The sequence below is a fragment of the Oncorhynchus clarkii genome, unplaced genomic scaffold (assembly GCF_045791955.1).
Source record: "Oncorhynchus clarkii lewisi isolate Uvic-CL-2024 unplaced genomic scaffold, UVic_Ocla_1.0 unplaced_contig_2048_pilon_pilon, whole genome shotgun sequence".
NCBI classification, from domain to species: domain Eukaryota; kingdom Metazoa; phylum Chordata; class Actinopteri; order Salmoniformes; family Salmonidae; genus Oncorhynchus; species Oncorhynchus clarkii.
In genome coordinates, this window is record NW_027257988.1 from 202635 (window position 1) to 218178 (window position 15544).

The 15544-nt window shown below is 42.7% G+C and overlaps 1 protein-coding gene across 1 annotated transcript in view; it reads left to right on the forward strand.

The window, feature by feature from the left end:
• The window catches only part of LOC139394410 (multiple C2 and transmembrane domain-containing protein 2-like), a gene marked incomplete at its 3' end in the record, with an annotated part of 70537 nt that overhangs the window by 25399 nt on the left and 29594 nt on the right, over nt 1–15544 (forward strand). The gene's annotated exons all lie outside the window — the stretch shown is intronic.

Below are 15544 nucleotides of genomic sequence, written 5' to 3' on the forward strand. Positions count from 1 at the left end.
AATGGAGTCAGGTTTATTAAATGGAGTCAGATAGTCAGGTTTATTAAATGGAGTCAGATAGTCAGGTTTATTAAATGGAGTCAGATAGTCAGGTTTATTAAATGGAGTCAGATAGTCAGGTTTATTAAATGGAGTCAGGTAGTCAGGTTTATTAAATGGAGTCAGGTTTATTAAATGGAGTCAGGTTTATTAAATGGAGTCAGATAGTCAGGTTTATTAAATGGAGTCAGATAGTCAGGTTTATTAAATGGAGTCAGGCTTATTAAATGGAGTCAGATAGTCAGGTTTATTAAATGGAGTCAGGTTTATTAAATGGAGTCAGGTTTATTAAATGGAGTCAGATAGTCAGGTTTATTAAATGGAGTCAGATAGTCAGGTTTATTAAATGGAGTCAGATAGTCAGGTTTATTAAATGGAGTCAGATAGTCAGGTTTATTAAATGGAGTCAGGTAGTCAGGTTTATTAAATGGAGTCAGGTTTATTAAATGGAGTCAGATAGTCAGGTTTATTAAATGGAGTCAGGTAGTCAGGTTTATTAAATGGAGTCAGGTTTATTAAATGGAGTCAGATAGTCAGGTTTATTAAATGGAGTCAGATAGTCAGGTTTATTAAATGGAGTCAGATAGTCAGGTTTATTAAATGGAGTCAGATAGTCAGGTTTATTAAATGGAGTCAGATAGTCAGGTTTATTAAATGGAGTCAGATAGTCAGGTTTATTAAATGGAGTCAGGTTTATTAAATGGAGTCAGTCAGGTTTATTAAGTGGAGTCAGATAGTCAGGTTTATTAAATGGAGTCAGGTTTATTAAATGGAGTCAGATAGTCAGGTTTATTAAATGGAGTCAGGTTTATTAAATGGAGTCAGATAGTCAGGTTTATTAAATGGAGTCAGATAGTCAGGTTTATTAAATGGAGTCAGATAGTCAGGTTTATTAAGTGGAGTCAGGTTTATTAAGTGCAGTCAGATAGTCAGGTTTATTAAATGGAGTCAGGTTTATTAAGTGCAGTCAGATAGTCAGGTTTATTAAATGGAGTCAGGTAGTCAGGTTTATTAAATGGAGTCAGGTTTATTAAATGGAGTCAGATAGTCAGGTTTATTAAATGGAGTCAGATAGTCAGGTTTATTAAATGGAGTCAGATAGTCAGGTTTATTAAATGGAGTCAGGTTTATTAAATGGAGTCAGATAGTCAGGTTTATTAAATGGAGTCAGGTAGTCAGGTTTATTAAATGGAGTCAGGTTTATTAAATGGAGTCAGATAGTCAGGTTTATTAAATGGAGTCAGGTAGTCAGGTTTATTAAATGGAGTCAGGTTTATTAAATGGAGTCAGATAGTCAGGTTTATTAAATGGAGTCAGATAGTCAGGTTTATTAAATGGAGTCAGATAGTCAGGTTTATTAAATGGAGTCAGATAGTCAGGTTTATTAAATGGAGTCAGATAGTCAGGTTTATTAAATGGAGTCAGATAGTCAGGTTTATTAAATGGAGTCAGGTTTATTAAATGGAGTCAGTCAGGTTTATTAAGTGGAGTCAGATAGTCAGGTTTATTAAATGGAGTCAGGTTTATTAAATGGAGTCAGATAGTCAGGTTTATTAAATGGAGTCAGGTTTATTAAATGGAGTCAGATAGTCAGGTTTATTAAATGGAGTCAGATAGTCAGGTTTATTAAATGGAGTCAGATAGTCAGGTTTATTAAGTGGAGTCAGGTTTATTAAGTGCAGTCAGATAGTCAGGTTTATTAAATGGAGTCAGGTTTATTAAGTGCAGTCAGATAGTCAGGTTTATTAAATGGAGTCAGATAGTCGGGTTTCTTAAATGGAGTCAGGTTTATTAAATGGAGTCAGGTTTATTAAATGGAGTCAGATAGTCAGGTTTATTAAATGGAGTCAGATAGTCAGGTTTATTAAATGGAGTCAGATAGTCAGGTTTATTAAGTGGAGTCAGGTTTATTAAGTGCAGTCAGATAGTCAGGTTTATTAAGTGCAGTCAGATAGTCAGGTTTATTAAATGGAGTCAGGTTTATTAAGTGCAGTCAGATAGTCGGGTTTATTAAATGGAGTCAGGTTTATTAAATGGAGTCAGGTTTATTAAATGGAGTCAGATAGTCAGCTTTATTAATTGTAGTCAGATAGTCAGGTTTATTAAATGGAGTCAGATAGTCAGGTTTATTAAATGGAGTCAGGTTTATTAAATGGAGTCAGATAGTCAGGTTTATTAAATGGAGTCAGATAGTCAGGTTTATTAAATGGAGTCAGATAGTCAGGTTTATTAAGTGGAGTCAGATAGTCAGGTTTATTAAATGGAGTCAGGTTTATTAAATGGAGTCAGATAGTCAGGTTTATTAAATGGAGTCAGGTTTATTAAATGGAGTCAGGTTTATTAAATGGAGTCAAATAGTCAGGTTGATTAAGTGCAGTCAGATAGTCAGGTTTATTAAATGGAGTCAGATGGTCAGGTTTATTAAGTGGAGTCAGGTTTATTAAATGGAGTCAGGTTTATTAAATGGAGTCAGATAGTCAGGTTGATTAAGTGCAGTCAGATAGTCAGGTTTATTAAATGGAGTCAGATAGTCGGGTTTATTAAATGGAGTCAGATAGTCAGGTTTATTAAATGGAGTCAGGTTTATTAAATGGAGTCAGATAGTCAGGTTTATTAAATGGAGTCAGATAGTCAGGTTTATTAAATGGAGTCAGATAGTCAGGTTTATTAAATGGAATCAGGTTTATTAAATGGAGTCAGATAGTCAGGTTTATTAAATGGAGTCAGGTTTATTAAATGGAGTCAGATAGTCGGGTTTATTAAATGGAGTCAGGTTTATTAAATGGAGTCAGATAGTCAGGTTTATTAAATATGATTTAGCCTTACAGTGATTCTTCTTTCCAAAAGAACCCCACTAGATGCTAGACATGGTGGTCGTGTAGGGTTACACAATCTGCTCCTATATCACTGGCGTCTGTACACAATCTACTCCCACATCACTGGTGTCTGTATATAATCTGCTCCTACATCAAATCAAATCAAATCAAATGTATTTATATAGCCCTTCGTACATCAGCTGATATCTCAAAGTGCTGTACAGAAACCCAGCCTAAAACCCCAAACAGCAAGCAATGCAGGTGTAGAAGCACGGTGGCTAGGAAAAACTCCCTAGAAAGGCCAAAAACCTAGGAAGAAACCTAGAGAGGAACCAGGCTATGTGGGGTGGCCAGTCCTCTTCTGGCTGTGCCGGGTGGAGATTATAACAGAACATGGCCAAGATGTTCAAATGTTCATAAATGACCAGTATGGTCGAATAATAATAAGGCAGAACAGTTGAAACTGGAGCAGCAGCACGGTCAGGTGGACTGGGGACAGCAAGGAGTCATCATGTCAGGTATTCCTGGGGCAGGGTCCTAGGGCTCAGGTCCTCCGAGAGAGAGAAAGAAAGAGAGAATTAGAGAGAGCATATGTGGGGTGGCCAGTCCTCTTCTGGCTGTGCCGGGTGGAGATTATAACAGAACATGGCCAAGATGTTCATAAATGACCAGCATGGTCGAATAATAATAAGGCAGAACAGTAGAAACTGGAGCAGCAGCACGGCCAGGTGGACTGGGCACAGCAAGGAGTCATCATGTCAGGTAGTCCTGAGGCATGGTCCTAGGGCTCAGGTCCTCCGAGAGAGAGAAAGAAAGAGAGAAGGAGAGAATTAGAGAACGCACACTTAGATTCACACAGGACACCGAATAGGACAGGAGAAGTACTCCAGATATAACAAAATGACCCTAGCCCCCCGACACATAAACTACTGCAGCATAAATACTGGAGGCTGAGACAGGAGGGGTCAGGAGACACTGTGGCCCCATCCGAGGACACCCCCGGACAGGGCCAAACAGGAAGGATATAACCCCACCCACTTTGCCAAATCACAGCCCCCACACCACTAGAGGGATATCTTCAACCACCAACTTACCATCCTGAGACAAGGCTGAGTATAGCCCACAAAGACCTCCGCCACGGCACAACCCAAGGGGGGGGCGCCAACCCAGACAGGATGACCACATCAGTGAATCAACCCACTCAGGTGACGCACCCCTTCCAGGGATGGCATGAGAGAGCCCCAGTAAGCCAGTGACTCAGCCCCTGTAATAGGGTTAGAGGCAGAGAATCCCAGTGGAAAGAGGGGAACCGGCCAGGCAGAGACAGCAAGGGCGGTTCGTTGCTCCAGAGCCTTTCCGTTCACCTTCCCACTCCTGGGCCAGACTACACTCAATCATATGACCCACTGAAGAGATGAGTCTTCAGTAAAGACATAAAGGTTGAGACCGAGTTTGCGTCTCTGACATGGGTAGGCAGACCGTTCCATAAAAATGGAGCTCTATAGGAGAAAGCCCTGCCTCCAGCTGTTTGCTTAGAAATTCTAGGGACAATTAGGAGGCCTGCGTCTTGTGACCGTAGCGTACGTGTAGGTATGTACGGCAGGACCAAATCAGAGAGATAGGTAGGAGCAAGCCCATGTAATGCCCTTGCTTTGACAGGAAGCCAGTGTAGAGAGGCTAGCACTGGAGTAATATGATCAAATTTTGTGGTTCTAGTCAGGATTCTAGCAGCCGTATTTAGCACTAACTGAAGTTTATTTAGTGCTTTATCCGGGTAGCCGGAAAGTAGAGCATTGCAGTAGTCTAACCTAGAAGTGACAAAAGCATGGATTAATTTTTCTGCATCATTTTTGGACAGAAAGTTTCTGATTTTTGCAATGTTACATAGATGGAAAAAAGATATCCTTGAAATGGTCTTGATATGTTCTTCAAAAGAGAGATCAGGGTCCAGAGTAACGCCGAGGTCCTTCACAGTTTTATTTGAGACGACTGTACAACCATTAAGATTAATTGTCAGATTCAACAGAAGATCTCTTTGTTTCTTGGGACCTAGAACAAGCATCTCTGTTTTGTCCGAGTTTAAAAGTAGAAAGTTTGCAGCCATCCACTTCCTTATGTCTGAAACACATGCTTCTAGCAAGGGCAATTTTGGGGCTTCACCATGTTTCATTGAAATGTACAGCTGTGTGTCATCCGCATAGCAGTGAAAGTTAATATTATGTTTTCGAATAACATCCCCAAGAGGTAAAATATATAGTGAAAACAATAGTGGTCCTAAAACGGAACCTTGAGGAGCACCGAAATTTACAGTTGATTTGTCAGAGGACAAACCATTCACAGAGACAAACTGATATCTTTCCGACAGATAAGATCTAAACCAGGCCAGAACTTGTCCGTGTAGACCAATTTGGGTTTCCAATCTCTGTGGTGATCGATGGTATCAAAAGTAGCACTATGGTCTAGGAGCACGAGGACAGATGCAGAGCCTCGGTCCGATGCCATTAAAATGTAATTTACCACCTTCACAAGTGCCGTCTCAGTGCTATGATGGGGTCTAAAACCAGACTGAAGCATTTCGTATACATTGTTTGTCTTCTGGAAGGCAGTGAGTTGCTGCGCAACAGCCTTTTCTAAAAATTTTGAGAGGAATGGAAGATTCGATATAGGCCGATAGTTTTTTTTTTTTTCTGGGTCAAGGTTTGGCTTTTTCAAGAGAGGCTTTATTACTGCCACTTTTAGTGAGTTTGGTACACATCCGGTGGATAGAGAGCAATTTATTATGTTCAACATAGGAGGGCCAAGCACAGGAAGCAGCTCTTTCAGTAGTTTAGTTGGAATAGGGTCCAGTATGCAGCTTGAAGGTTTAGAGGCCATGATTATTTTCATCATTGTGTCAAGAGATATAGTACTAAAACACTTGAGCGTCTCTCTTGATCCTAGGTCCTAGCAGAGTTGTGCAGACTCAGGACAACTGAGCTTTGAAGGAATACGCAGATTTAAAGAGGAGTCCGTAATTTGCTTTCTAATAATCATAATCTTTTCCTCAAAGAAGTTCATGAATTTATCACTGCTAAAGTGAAAGTCATCACTGGCGTCTGTATACCAAGAGCAGTAAAATATTCAAGGAAAATTACTCTAAGTACTATGTAATAGAGATCGACCTCTACTGCTTAAGTTGTTTTTTGTTGTAACTCTACTTAACTATTTTTATTTTTGAATATTTTGTATTTTACTACACTACATTCCTAAAGAAAATAATGTACTTTTTACTCCATACATTTTCCCTGACACCTGAAAGTACTGGTTACATTTTCCCTGACACCTGAAAGTACTGGTTACATTTTCCCTGACACCTGAAAGTACTGGTTACATTTTCCCTGACACCTGAAAGTACTGGTTACATTTTCCCTGACACCTGAAAGTACAGTTTACATTTCTCTGACACCTGAAAGTACTGGTTACATTTCCCTGACACCTGAAAGTACTGGTTACATTTTCCCTGACACCTGAAAGTACTGGTTACATTTTCCCTGACACCTGAAACTACTGGTTACATTTTCCCTGACACCTGAAAGTACTGGTTACATTTCCCTGACACCCGAAAGTACTGGTTACATTTACCCTGACACCCGAAAGTACTGGTTACATTTTTCCTGACACCCGAAAGTACTGGTTACATTTTCTCTGACACCTGAAAGTACTGGTTACATTTTCTCTGACACCTGGAAGTACTGGTTACATTTTCCCTGACACCCGAAAGTACTGGTTACATTTCCCTGACACCTGAAAGTACTGGTTACATTTGCTCTGACACCTGAAAGTACTGGTTACATTTTCTCTGACACCTGAAAGTACTGGTTACATTTTCCCTGACACCCGAAAGTACTGGTTACATTTTCCCTGACACCCGAAAGTACTGGTTACATTCACCCTGACACCCAAAAGTACTGGTTACATTTACCCTGACACCTGAAAGTACTGGTTACATTTTCCCTGACACCTGAAAGTACTGGTTACATTTTCCCTGACACCTGAAAGTACTGGTTACATTTTCCCTGACACCTGAAAGTACTGGTTACATTTTCCCTGACACCTGAAAGTACTGGTTACATTTTCCCTGACACCTGAAAGTACTGGTTACATTTCCCTGACACCCGAAAGTACTGGTTACATTTTCCCTGACACCTGAAAGTACTGGTTACATTTTCCCTGACACCTGAAAGTACTGGTTACATTTACCCTGACACCCGAAAGTACTGGTTACATTTTCCCTGACACCTGAAAGTACTGGTTACATTTTCTCTGATACCTGAAAGTACTGGTTACATTTTCTCTGACACCTGAAAGTACTGGTTACATTTACCCTGACACCTGAAAGTACTGGTTACATTGTCCCTGACACCTGAAAGTACTGGTTACATTTTCCCTGACACCTGAAAGTACTGGTTACATTGTCCCTGACACCTGAAACTACTGGTTACATTTTCCCTGACACCTGAAAGTACTGGTTACATTTTCCCTGACACCCGAAAGTACTGGTTACATTTTCCCTGACACCCGAAAGTACTGGTTACATTTTCTCTGATACCTGAAAGTACTGGTTACATTTTCTCTGACACCTGGAAGTACTGGTTACATTTTCCCTGACACCCGAAAGTACTGGTTACATTTCCCTGACACCTGAAAGTACTGGTTACATTTGCTCTGACACCTGAAAGTACTGGTTACATTTTCTCTGACACCTGAAAGTACTGGTTACATTTTCCCTGACACCCGAAAGTACTGGTTACATTTTCCCTGACACCCGAAAGTACTGGTTACATTCTCCCTGACACCCGAAAGTACTGGTTACATTCACCCTGACACCCGAAAGTACTGGTTACATTTTTCCTGACACCTGAAAGTACTGGTTACATTTTCCCTGACACCCGAAAGTACTGGTTACATTTACCCTGACACCCGAAAGTACTGGTTACATTTTCCCTGACACCCGAAAGTACTGGTTACATTTTCTCTGATACCTGAAAGTACTGGTTACATTTTCTCTGATACCTGAAAGTACTGGTTACATTTTCTCTGACACCTGGAAGTACTGGTTACATTTGCCCTGACACCCGAAAGTACTGGTTACATTTCCCTGACACCTGAAAGTACTGGTTACATTTGCTCTGACACCTGAAAGTACTGGTTACATTTTCTCTGACACCTGAAAGTACTGGTTACATTTTCCCTGACACCCGAAAGTACTGGTTACATTTTCCCTGACACCCGAAAGTACTGAAAGTACTGGTTACATTTTCCCTGACACCTGAAAGTACTGGTTACATTTTCCCTGACACCCGAAAGTACTTGTTACATTTTCCCTGACACCCGAAAGTACTGAAAGTACTGGTTACATTTTCCCTGACACCTGAAAGTACTGGTTACATTTTCCCTGACACCTGAAAGTACTGGTTACATTATCCCTGACACCCGAAAGTACTGGTTACATTCACCCTGACACCCGAAAGTACTGGTTACATTTACCCTGACACCTGAAAGTACTGGTTACATTTTCCCTGACACCTGAAAGTACTGGTTACATTTTCCCTGACACCCGAAAGTACTGGTTACATTTCCCTGACACCCGAAAGTACTGGTTACATTTACCCTGACACCCGAAAGTACTGGTTACATTTTCCCTGACACCTGAAAGTACTGGTTAAATTTTCCCTGACACCTGAAAGTACTGGTTACATTTTCCCTGACACCTGAAAGTACTGGTTACATTGTCCCTGACACCCGAAAGTACTGGTTACATTTACCCTGACACCCGAAAGTACTGGTTACATTTTCCCTGACACCTGAAAGTACTGTTTACATTTTCCCTGACACCTGAAAGTACTGTTTACATTTTCTCGGCGCGCCCTGCCTTCTTCCCCCGCTTCCAGACTTAATAAGACTTGCAAATCGCTTTTTGAGCCCCTGTACCAGCTGTCTCCTGCCGGGGGCTTGGGTGTTCCCTCCATGGCTGTGGATGGCCCTCCAGCTACCTCTCCCTGGCCTAGTCAGTCAACTGCCTGGGCACAGCCTGGACCACAGCGGCCCCCCTCCACTGAGCCGTGCTCTCTGGATCAGAGCTCTGTCCCTTTGGCTGTTGTGTCCTGCACACAGCCTGAACCACCACTCTCTGGATCAGAGCTCTGTCCCTCTGGCTGTTGTGTCCTGCACACAGCCTGAACCACCACTCTCTGGATCAGAGCTCTGTCCCTCTGGCTGTTGTGGCCTGCACACAGCCTGAACTACCACTCTCTGGATCAGAGAGTCACCTGGGGCTGACACTGTCATGGTTCATGTGGGTCAAAGTTCAAGATATCACCAGGTTGCTTCCCGAAGCTGTGAGTCAGTCACCTGGGGGCTGACACTGTCATGGTTCATGTGGGGTCGAATGGCATTATGAAGGGCAGGTCAGAACAGCAGAAGATGGTTTTGAAATTCCTGATTGGGTCTCTACTTGTCACCAACAAATGCCTCATAATATCTGTCCCCCTGCCCTCGCTAAATCGTGGCATTGAACATTTCAGCAGACGTTTATCCCTCTATAACTGGCTACCAGACTATTGAACATTACAGCAGATGTTTATCCCTCTATAACTGGCTACCAGACTATTGAACATTACAGCAGACGTTTATCCCTCTATAACTGGCTACCAGACTATTGAACATTACAGCAGACGTTTATCCCTCTATAACTGGCTACGAGACTATTGAACATTACAGCAGACGTTTATCCCTCTATAACTGGCTACCAGACTATTGAACATTACAGCAGACGTTTATCCCTCTATAACTGGCTACGAGACTATTGAACATTACAGCAGACGTTTATCCCTCTATAACTGGCTACCAGACTATTGAACATTACAGCAGACGTTTATCCCTCTATAACTGGCTAAGAGACTATTGAACATTACAGCAGACGTTTATCCCTCTATAACTGGCTACCAGACTATTGAACATTACAGCAGACGTTTATCCCTCTATAACTGGCTACCAGACTATTGAACATTACAGCAGACGTTTATCCCTCTATAACTGGCTACCAGACTATTGAACATTACAGCAGACGTTTATCCCTCTATAACTGGCTACCAGACTGTTGTAGCTCTGTGGGTGTGACATTTACTGACAATTTAAATTCCTTCTGGTAACAAAGCTTATTTTATATACGGAGGATGGGATCCACCCAAATCATTTGGGTTTCTGGATCCTTTCACAGCATTATTAGGCCGCGTTGAGACACGACTGATCAATGACCCAAGCCCAGCTCTGTTAATCCCCACCATTAAGTCGCTGAGTCATCATAATTATTCAGCAAATGTACATTATCCCAGAGGCGTTAGAAGACGCAATGTAAGTAACCTGATTTCTGTCCCTCTTACCTCCATGAATGCCTCTGCTGATCCTACAGCTGTTTTATACAGTAATCATATGCCTATGAACCAGAGTTATGCTGCTAGCACTGATGTGGTGTGCCCTAGCAGGAAGTCCACAGTGTGCATCTCACCCTGCACTAATAAAAATAACCTGAGCATGTCTACCTCTGCGAAGCCTCCCAGTAAAGCAAGAAAAACAATCAAGCATCCCAGAAAAGGGTTAGAAATAGCCCATGTTAACATATGTAGCTTTAGATACAAGGTTCATGAAATCAATAACTTGCTAGTAACAGATGACATTCATAATCTGACTATCTCTGTAACTCACATAGATAATACCTTTGATACAGTGCTAGCAATACATGGTTATAACATCTACAGAAAAGACAGAAATGCCAAAGCTGGAGGTGTTGCTGTTTATATTCTGAACCACATTCCTGTAAATATTAGAGAGGATCTCATGTTAAATACTGTTGAAGTAATCTGGCTACAGGTTCACCTGCCTCACATAAAGCCCATTCTGGTGGGAAGCTGCTATAGACCACCAAGTGTTAACAGTCAGTATCTGGATAATGTTAAATACTGTTGAAGTAATATGGCTACAGGTTCATCTGCCTCACCTAAAGCCCATTCTGGTGGGAAGCTGCTATAGTCCACCAAGTGCTAACAGTCAGTATGCTTGATAGTGTATGTGATCTCAACAGAGAGGTATACTTTCTGGGTGATGTTAAATATTGACTGGCTACTTAAGAGAGAGCTTCAAACTGTAACCAGTGCCTGCAGCCTGGTTCAGGTTATCAATCAACCTACCAGGGTAGTTACAAACAGTACAGGAATGAAATCAACAATATGTATTGATCAATTTCTCTCAGCCAATCATCAGTCATTTGTGTAGGTGCTGTGCTTGTTGAATGTCCTTCCCTATCAGCGTGCTGAAAGTCTGTTGTCAATTTGTTTACTGTGAAATAGCATTGAATCTGGTCAAACACCATTCAGCTCCAGATGGCTCATTCATCACAAAACCCACTGAGAGCTAATGTTAATGATATGCATTCTCTCCTGGCTGAAAGTGGAGTAGAGATTGACTTCATCACTGCTTTTATTTATGAGCGGTATTGACATGTTGAATGCACAGAGCTGTCTGTTTAAACTACTGGCACACAGCTCAGACACCCATGCATACTCCACAAGACATGCCACAAGAGGTCTCTTCACAGTCCCCAAGTTCAGAACAGACTATGGGATGCTCACAGTACTACATAGAGCCATGACTACATGGAACTCTATTCCACAGTACTACATAGAGCCATGACTACATGGAACTCTATTCCACAGTACTACATAGAGCCATGACTACATGGAACTCTATTCCACAGTACTACATAGAGCCATGACTACATGGAACTCTATTCCACAGTACTACATAGAGCCATGACTACATGGAACTCTATTCCACAGTACTACATAGAGCCATGACTACATGGAACTCTATTCCACAGTACTACATAGAGCCATGACTACATGGAACTCTATTCCACAGTACTACACAGAGCCATGACTACATGGAACTCTATTCCACAGTACTACACAGAGCCATGACTACATGGAACTCTATTCCACAGTACTACACAGAGCCATGACTACATGGAACTCTATTCCACAGTACTACATAGAGCCATGACTACATGGAACTCTATTACACATCAGGTAACTGATGCAGCAGTAAAATTTGATTAAAAAAAGCAGATTAAAAAACACCTTATGGAACAGCAGGGATTGTGAAGCAACACAAACACACACACACACACACACACACAAAAACACACGGACGATAACATACGCACTATACATACACATGGATTTAGTACTGTAGGTATGTGGTAGTGGTGGAGTAGGGGCCTGGGGAATGTATTGTAATGTTTTAAAATTGTATGAACTGACTTAATTTAGCTGGACCCCAGGGAAAGTAGCTGCTGCCTTGGCAGGAACTAATGGGGAACCATGACAAACCCCAGGAAGAGTAGCTGCTGCCTTGGCAACAGGAACTAATGGGGATCCATAATAAACCCCAGGAAGAGTAGCTGCTGCCTTGGCAGGAACTAATGGGGATCCATAATAAACCCCAGGAAGAGTAGCTGCTGCCTTGACAGGAACTAATGGGGATCCATAATAAACCCCAGGAAGAGTAGCTGCTGCTTTGGCAGGAACTAATGGGGATCCATAATAAACCCCAGGAAGAGTAGCTGCTGCCTTGCCAGGAACTAATGGGGATCCATAATAAACCCCAGGAAGAGTAGCTGCTGCCTTGCCAGGAACTAATGGGGATCCATAATAAACCCCAGGAAGAGTAGCTGCTGCCTTGACAGGAACTAATGGGGATCCATAATAAACCCCAGGAAGAGTAGCTGCCTCCTTGACAGGAACTAATGGGGATCCATAATAAACCCCAGGAAGAGTAGCTGCTGCCTTGGCAACAAGAACTAATGGGGATCCATAATAAACCCCAGGAAGAGTAGCTGCTGCCTTGGCAGGAACTAATGGGAATCCATAATAAACCCCAGGAAGAGTAGCTGCTGCCTTGGCAACAGGAACTAATGGGGATCCATAATAAACCCCAGGAAGAGTAGCTGCTGCCTTGGCAGGAACTAATGGGGATCCATAATAAACCCCAGGAAGAGTAGCTGCTGCCTTGGCAGGAACTAATGGGGACCCATAATAAACCCCAGGAAGAGTAGCTGCTGCCTTGGCAGGAACTAATGGGGATCCATAATAAACCCCAGGAAGAGTAGCTGCTGCCTTGGCAGGAACTAATGGGGATCCATAATAAACCCCAGGAAGAGTAGCTGCTGCCTTGACAGGAACTAATGGGGATCCATAATAAACCCCAGGAAGAGTAGCTACTGCCTTGGCAGGAACTAATGGGGATCCCTAATAAACCCCAGGAAGAGTAGCTGCTGCCTTGGCAGGAACTAATGGGGATCCATAATAAACCCCAGGAAGAGTAGCTGCTGCCTTGACAGGAACTAATGGGGATCCATAATAAACCCCAGGAAGAGTAGCTGCTGCCTTGACAGGAACTAATGGGGATCCATAATAAACCCCAGGAAGAGTAGCTGCTGCCTTGGCAGGAACTAATGGGGATCCATAATAAACCCCAGGAAGAGGAGCTGCTGCCTTGGCAGGAACTAATGGGGATCCATAATAAACCCCAGGAAGAGTAGCTGCTGCCTTGACAGGAACTAATGGGGATCCATAATAAACCCCAGGAAGAGGAGCTGCTGCCTTGGCAGGAACTAATGGGGATCCATAATAAACCCCAGGAAGAGGAGCTGCTGCCTTGGCAGGAACTAATGGGGATCCATAATAAACCCCAGGAAGAGTAGCTGCTGCCTTGACAGGAACTAATGGGGATCCATAATAAACCCCAGGAAGAGTAGCTACTGCCTTGGCAGGAACTAATGGGGATCCCTAATAAACCCCAGGAAGAGTAGCTGCTGCCTTGGCAGGAACTAATGGGGATCCATAATAAACCCCAGGAAGAGTAGCTGCTGCCTTGACAGGAACTAATGGGGATCCATAATAAACCCCAGGAAGAGTAGCTGCTGCCTTGACAGGAACTAATGGGGATCCATAATAAACCCCAGGAAGAGTAGCTGCTGCCTTGGCAGGAACTAATGGGGATCCATAATAAACCCCAGGAAGAGGAGCTGCTGCCTTGGCAGGAACTAATGGGGATCCATAATAAACCCCAGGAAGAGTAGCTGCTGCTTTGGCAGCTAATGAGGATCCTTAATAAATACAAATACAAAATCGTCAGTTTGATCTCATGAAGGGATATTGGTAGGTCCCTCTAACTGAGCCAAAGATACATCTGCTTTAGTCTCTCTTAATGGTTTGTTTTCCTACCTTCGTCTTCTGTTTGGGTTACGAAATGCCAGAGCCACGTTTTAACGGCACATTATGCTGCGTGGTCTGGGAAATGATATGGGGGTATCTAGTACCACCTGGCCAGAACACCTTCAGAACAGTAGGAGTCTGGTCAAGCATTGTTTAGTACCACCTGGCCAGAACACCTTCAGAACAGTAGGAGTCTGGTCAAGCGTTGTTTAGTACCACCTGGCCAGAACACCTTCAGAACAGTAGGAGTCTGGTCAAGCGTTGTTTAGTACCACCTGGCCAGAACACCTTCAGAACAGTAGGAGTCTGGTCAAGCGTTGTCTAGTACCACCTGGCCAGAACACCTTCAGAACAGTAGGAGTCTGGTCAAGCGTTGTTTAGTACCACCTGGCCAGAACACCTTCAGAACAGTAGGAGTCTGGTCAAGCGTTGTTTAGTACCACCTGGCCAGAACACCTTCAGAACAGTAGGAGTCTGGTCAAGCGTTGTTTAGTACCACCTGGCCAGAACACCTTCAGAACAGTAGGAGTCTGGTCAAGCGTTGTTTAGTACCACCTGGCCAGAACACCTTCAGAACAGTAGGAGTCTGGTCAAGCGTTGTTGTGTCTGCCAGCTTGACAGTTTATCTGTCGAAGAAGGAAATGGTCCAAGCAACAGGGATGTATCTCAGGACCGAGTTAAAGTCTGACTGCTTAGTAATGGCATAAAAGCAAAGCTTGTTTTCTTCTCATTAAAAATAATATTGTAAAGGTAATGGAATGGGATTAGTGTGGTGGGTGAAGAATCAAATACTTTAACTTGTATCGCTGCACAAATCCCATTATTGTGCTGCGCCACCTCTAACAGTATGAATCAGGCTGTTTGAGAAGGTTTGAATCCTAAGAAACCTGCCTACACATAGTTGGAAGTACAATTCACCAACATTGCTACTGTTGTCAAAGCTGTGTGCTGTAAAACCTTGGTAGAGCATGGGTGGAGTAGGCATTGTGGTGCTGTAAAACCTTGGTAGAGCATGGGTGGAGTAGGCATTGTGGTGCTGTAAAACCTTGGTAGAGCATGGGTGGAGTAGGCATTGTGGGGCTGTAAAACCTTGGTAGAGCATGGGTGGAGTAGGCATTGTGGTGCTGTAAAACCTTGGTAGAGCATGGGTGGAGTAGGCATTGTGGTGCTCATGTGAATTTTCTTTTCTTTTTCAGCTTCAGACCAGTGCCCACTTCTCAATTAAAGCATAGTTGTTTTTATATATAGTATACATGTGGTATGAGAGCATTAACATATCACTGTGGTGCTGTCGCTATTCAATCCATCCATTATATATCTATTATACATGTGGTATGAGAGCATTAACATATCACTATGGTGCTGTCACTATTCAAT